The sequence below is a fragment of the Papilio polytes genome, unplaced genomic scaffold (assembly GCF_000836215.1).
Source record: "Papilio polytes unplaced genomic scaffold, Ppol_1.0 DF823731.1, whole genome shotgun sequence".
NCBI lineage: Eukaryota > Metazoa > Arthropoda > Insecta > Lepidoptera > Papilionidae > Papilio > Papilio polytes.
In genome coordinates, this window is record NW_013525473.1 from 4,876,818 (window position 1) to 4,883,847 (window position 7,030).

A 7,030-nucleotide genomic window follows, 5' to 3' on the forward strand; every position below is an offset into this window, starting at 1 on the left:
AACTGTGAACCAGGCATAACACTAATTAATCTGGCATGAAAATTGTATTCCCTGTTCTGCATGTTGTCGATGTTTTGTTTGTCATTGTACAAAGATGTTTATATTTGAAGCAAATTATTTGTTTCTAATGTGACTAAACATTGTCTTGCGGCGATTGGTTACCTAGTGACGTCACACGCTCCGATGCCGAGGCGCAACAATAGGCGCGCCAATTCGTCAATAAGCGCGGCAAACGGCGCGCACGACATGGCCGCTGCCAAGATGGCGGACGGTGAAAGTGGACGGTGGCTCGTTGGCCGATCGCATACCGTTTATTCGGTATATCTAAATGCGCAATCCGCACCTCCACATAACTACCACATATGTAACTTAGTTACTGGCTTGGTATTACTTTCGTTTCTTTATTTAGTATGCGTTCAAACTGAACCGGCATGATGCGAAGCTTACACAACGTAAATTCCTCAGCCTGTACTCGAATACAAGGTGTAATGTAAATGTTTAGATTTGTTAAGTAAGATATTTGTACCTTCATTAATATTATGATTTTTACCATTATAATATCGTTATGTCACCATGATAGACAAATTTGAAGCATGGTACAGAACAGTATGTAAAATGTAAAGAAGTCTTGCTGAGGCAAATATAAACAAATTATTAATTCAAGGACCTTTTTTTGATCTGTACAAGTTGCATATTCTATTATATTGTTGTTTTCCTTCTACTGGGCTTAAATGTAGGAAAAACCTTTCCTATTAAATTGTATGAAACTCGATTTTACCAAGTTTTTTTTTCTACAATCCTTATTTCAATTTCACAACTGAAGCTTAAGTCTGTAAAAAAATATCGCTTTAGTTGCTGAATTCTAAAGTTACCAATTAAAATTGCAAAATGTATTTCAATGTCAATAATTGTTGCCATCTAAAAGCTAACTATTCGAAATTCAAATTGTGTACTAGTGACATTGGCGGGTAACAATTGAGGTCAGTTGGCCGGTTTCTCGGACGTATCCGGAAGCCGTTACGAAATGTTCTTAAATTCGCTTCTTTACAAACTTGAAGATAATTAAGTTTTTTAAGCAACTAAGTTTAAATCTACTTCCTTATAACCTTTATCGTTATCTTGAATAATGAATTAATCTAAGAGGTATCAATTATTTATAATAAATTACGTAAAGATTATTATAGTTTCCTGATTCGTTTTTGATGAGTAGTGCTAGGCAAGTTTTTTACATTATTTATAAATACGTGGTCAATTATTAAATAATCAAAAATAGAATAAGACCCAACCACTTTTCGTTTTGTATATTAATCTTATTTTAAAATTTGAACGTGGATTAACAAAATCAATTAGTTCGTGTTTTTTCGCGATAAACTCAAAAACTACGCAATGCTCACTGTAATAAAAAATAGGGTAGTTAATTTATAGTTCAGCATGACTTGACTCCAACATAATAGTAATAAATTTATTCTAATAAGAATACAGTGTAAATAATTTAGGTATACGAGAACAACCAGATGAAACGGAAAGGATCGATACATCAAATTTATTTATACGTAGCACTAAAGGTCGGGAGTCCAGTCTAGGAACTGGGGCTAGCGAGAGTTGCAATTTATATGAAGGCATTCAAGATTCGATAACGACGTCATATCTGCCTATATGAAAAAAAAAGAAATGTGCCTCATGAAGAGTGGCAACGAAACCTAAGACGAAATCATCCGAACTAATGTATTGTTGAAGGGATAACTTCACATTTGAGACTACTTCATAACATAAGACGTAGCTTGATGCATTAATTTGTATAAGCACATATTGACATCCCTTAAATTCTCTTTGATAAAACAGAGACAACAATTATGTCAATATAAGGACAGTCGAAACAATATTTAATTAATATCTGAACGTAAACGATCCAATTAATGACGCATTTTTGCAATCAACAAAAGTGAACGTACACGTGCAGAGTATAATTAACACAAACAAAACAATAAACAATTCAATAAATATCATTTAGCAATTTGCGAGTCGAGCCTGTAGACATAACATAACAAGACTCTCTCTACCGTGTTGACGTAATACGCCAATTTAATTTTAGTTTATGTATTCTCATAAACATTGCATTAACTAGCAAAACATAAAACAGGCCCAGAAATACCAATAAGTTTCACAATATTAAGACCTTAAAGAACAAATGATTTTTGAAACGTTAGTTGTTTAAACTTTAGTGAAATATAACAGCCAAAAACATTCTTAATTATAAGTGTCGCCATTTTATTTTTAAAAATTGTGTTTTAAACAAATTAAATAAACTGATAAATAATTAACTCTTTGAGAAGAAACTAAAACATGTCTACTTTGGATAAGAATTGTTGAAGACATTTTAATCATATTACATCTAAAGATTTTCTTATGGATAAGGAACATTCAATTATAAATCATAGCTCTGTGTGTGGCAATCTTTGCCAATTACTGTAGAGACGGGCAACGGCTACTCAAATATCGATACTTCTTCATCAAATCGAAGTAATTCGATGGTTTTAATACGTTAATTATCGATGTTGTGTGGTCTGAGACTAAATTTAACGTTTCATAACTATTCCGCTGCGATAGACAACTCGCTGTTGAGATAAATCCTGGTTTTTAGTAGAGAATGTTGTAGAGTCGCCTTATTTATGGTTTCTTTAATATTTCCTAATCATTTCTTACTCCCAAAATAACGGACTATTGTATGCATTATTCTAATCTTGAAGTGTAATTTACGTAATCTAAATATCTTCTATAAAATATTTATTAAAATCGCGCACATTGCTAGAGGATCTAACCTTGTAGTGTAGTTAAATTGGCAAGGATGTGACGTCACTTGACAATAGCGGATGCAGCGACACTATAAAGTTTCCTTCTACAACGATCACTATTGCTTTTTAATTGATTACAATCAAGTTCCCAGGTTATTGGCCTTTGATATAACCTTGACTACAAGGTATTATAAAAAAATAATATTTAATATTTGCAACCAATAATAGTAAATATGAAATGTGACACTTTAATTTATTGCGGTTATTATCGAAACAAATATAATTCCATCTATAGAATAAATAATATGTTATTCTGTTTTAAACCACAGTTATGTATTTATTAGTATATGCAAACATATTGTTAAACATTGCTTGGATCATGATAAAATATAGGGTAAATTATATGGATGTTTTTGCGCTCACTTTGATTGGCAACACCGTATCTAAAACAAACAACATTAATATTCTAAAATATTTATACCTTGAGTAAATTAATACAAAACGTGCCTTCTTAAAAGTATCGTGTTGTATACATACATCGAAGCGATCCTTTTGTTTCGCCAAATACGTGTACAGATAATTAAATTGAAGGTGACAGCACTTCGCGAATGACTTTGTGCATGTGGCTGAATCTACGCGGTCATTGCCTGCTTGATAAAACATGGCGACGTCATCACAGATTAGATTTTATATCTTTTGCTATAAGGACATGCATAGTTTTTCATTTCGTGTTTATATTTAAACAAACACCTTCGATTTTAATATACATCCGGGTTAAAAAATGTGCTAACTTTATACTGTTATTGTTAATAAGAAATGTATAACAGAAAACAATAAAAATATAATTGCAGTTAGCGAAATGGCGTCATCTTTATAAATACTCACAAGAACTCGGATCATATATTAGAGCATTTTACATCGCGCTTATCGCATATTGAAAGGTTATATTCAATATCCAATCTAAATGGATGCATAAATTATTTTCTGATAAAAAAATATCTGGTCCGTTTTAGTTTATCGAATTACTAAAAGGATTAATAAAAAACTAGTCCGATAACCCTTCGACCTCGCGTCGGCGAGATAACTGCGACATGGAGACAAAGTCGCGGCCACCGACCCCGGCTATCAGCTGACGACATCGCTCCAGTCGAGGGAAATTATCTTTCACGTCATATTTCGGTCGTTCACTACCGTCACCCTCTCTTCGTAATATTTCACACATTCTAAACAAGACCCATTGCGATTAATAGCGCACCCTAGTGGTGGAACGATAAAACTATGATTGTAATTTAGCGAAAAGACTTAAGATCTCATAGTCCCTTTACAAATCATAAACACTGAATCAAACATGATCATAACGTTGTTACATTGTTTTCTCTTGTCATCTTCCCACGTACTTTGCCATACTTAAGTTTTTGAAATTAAAATCGCGATGAAATCAAAGAAAATCTTAATACAAGTATGATTCAGAAAATCTTCCGCTCATTAATTCATTTTGGGTGCCTGACCCGATTTTTATTCTGAGATTCTTCGAAATAAAGCTGGTGGTATCGACGAAATGCACACTGATGTAAAATATCATTCCACACTTCAATATAGTGCTTTAGGTCACGTACCTACCCTACATTTAATAAGCAGGTATAAAAGCCTAAGCATTATTTTGTTATCATTTCTTGTAACCGCAACAGCTGTGAAACCGCGATTTATTTCGTTTTGTATCAAATAAAATCCACAATATTAAGTAGTGTTTTCAAATACGAATGTAGGAGATTATTCAATAAAGGTAAAAAACAAATTATATTTACACTAGCAGATCCAGAAAAGATATCTTGTATGTTTTCAGTTCATTGAAATAGTTCTGCTGACATCTGAACCCGATCACATCGCCAACTAGGTCTGATTCCAAATTTAAATCATCAGAAAACTCAAACACACAAAAATCCACAGAAATGCTATTCACCAAAACACTTTATAATAAGTTTAATACTTGCAGAAAAATGTTTAAATGTGAGATTAATCTGTTATCAAGAATTTAGCTGTCAAACATTGTGGCAAAGAGAGTCGTAGGCGCAGGTATATGATACGTCTCTGCGTCTCTACAACGCGAACGCAACACACTAGCACGGCGACCTACTTGTGAACCCCGCACCCCCGCACCGCCCGCGCCCCCCGCTCCGCACCCCGTCACCGACACCACGCATCGCATCGCTAAATATAGATGAAATGTTGTGAAAGCTATAAACCATACTCTAATACTTATGTTCTGTACATTATTAATTACATAACTAAATGGCCGTAAAATAAATCGATAAATAAGATTTTATCTTAAAAACTGACTGTTGCCACCGACTTCGCCCACGAAGTATTATGATAAAAAGTAGCCTATATGTCCGTCTTTGTCAGCTATCCTTCAGTAAAAGTCCGGTCGAAATCGGCCCAACCGTTTCGGAAATTACACGGAACAATCGCGGCTTGCGGACAGACAAAAAAAATTAAATGCGATTTTCGTTATCACCAAAGCAAATACACCACCTTCCCGAAATTTGGAATATCTTTTCTGATATTACAAACAGACACTCCAATCATACTAATTCATACTTTCATACTAACGAGTTTAGATGGATGGATGTTTGTAAGAGTTTGTAGTCTAAACGGCTGAACGGATTTCGATGTAATTTGGAATAGATATACGAGTAGAGGATAGTCTAGAACACATGGGCTACATACTTTTGTTTTTTTTTTTAATTTCACGCCACGCCACGCCACGAACGGAGTCGCGGGCAAAACCTAGTTTTATTATATGTATACATAGATACGAAAAATGTAAATGGTTTGTGTCAGGTAGAAGTATAAACGTAAAAAACGGAGTGAATTCAGTAAGATAGTTGATAGAGATGTTTAGAAGAGTCGGTACATCTTAAACCCATTTACGAATCGGTATAAAATGTAAAAACAAAATATGGAACGAATAAATTGAAAGAATTTGACTCAAACAGATATTAAAGATCGAGACTTCAAACATTATGTTAGTAAAATGCATGTATTCGAAAATAGTAATAAATCGAAAGTAACCTTTCACGCAATGTGACCAGGTTTAAATTAAATTGTCTATACCTACCTAATTATGTATTGTTAAATTATTTTGTAATGCCTACGTTTAGTATTTTACTGACAGAGAGAGATTTACATCATTGCAATATCACATGTAATAAAAAGAAACAGACTTGATTACTAAATCAATTATTTAACAATTTTATGGATCGATTTATTAATGATCACTAAACTTTTAAACTTTACTTATTTCATTTATTTTAAAACATAAGCGTACAATGAATCTCCTCGGTTCGGTTATGTCGAAATTTCTCAAGTGTGCACACTGTGCACGATTTAAAAACCAGTCCCACGGGCCTTGAGGCACTTGGACACTTGCCACGCCCATCAAGACGCACTCGAGCGAATTTTAATGATAACTGTTAGGTTCAAATAAATATAATTCGCACTTCATTATTTCCCTACAACAAGATCTTACTAAATCAACTTATTTTCAAAGCAATACCAAGTAATAAACCTATCGTTTTATCATCGTTCACCAGATGTTCAACGTCCGATGATAAAGGAACAATAAAGTTTCACGCTACTTCCGCGTACGTAACGTACGTTTTATCTACATAAGTAGTGGCATTGAAGAATGCTACACGGACGAGTTTTCCGTATTCTAATAAGCGACGCGGGCATATAAAATTAATGTTACTTGAAAAGCGTATGCTGCAACAACATGAAACGATGGACGATCCCGAACACGCAACGTCAGCTAACGGTACAAGAATATCGTTTGAGCTGCGTTCACCTAACTACCACTGTTGGCTTAGAAATCTGTTTGATATCAACTTTATAACACCTAGTATTAATAGCTAGTAGGTTTTATGAAAGCACGACACGACACCGCAATCCGGTTTCCTTCCACGTATGCGATCGCTCTCGCACCGCGCAAGAGTCGGTATTTACCTCGAGTGCCGGAGGACGACGCCGACAGACCCCGGACGGAGTGGTCGCAGTGCGAGGAGCCACACACCACTCTCACTGTAACAACACTATAAATCCAGTCACTAAGATAGCGACCACGCGCTTCCACCACTTAGGTGCTGAAATGTCTGATAGTTTTTCGTAAAGAACACGAATAAAAGTCGGATAAGAGCGAGTACACAACGACACGTACAGCTATCCGTAATGCCTGAAGC

The 7,030-nt window shown here is 34.7% G+C and overlaps 1 long non-coding RNA gene across 1 annotated transcript in view; it reads right to left on the bottom strand.

Moving 5' to 3' along the window:
• The window catches only part of LOC106103799, a 46,456-nt gene extending 39,426 nt beyond the window's left edge, over positions 1-7,030 (bottom strand). Inside the window, exon 1 of the long non-coding RNA XR_001225636.1 lies at positions 6,798-7,030. This is a non-coding gene — a long non-coding RNA (uncharacterized LOC106103799). The remainder of the gene's footprint in view (positions 1-6,797) is intronic.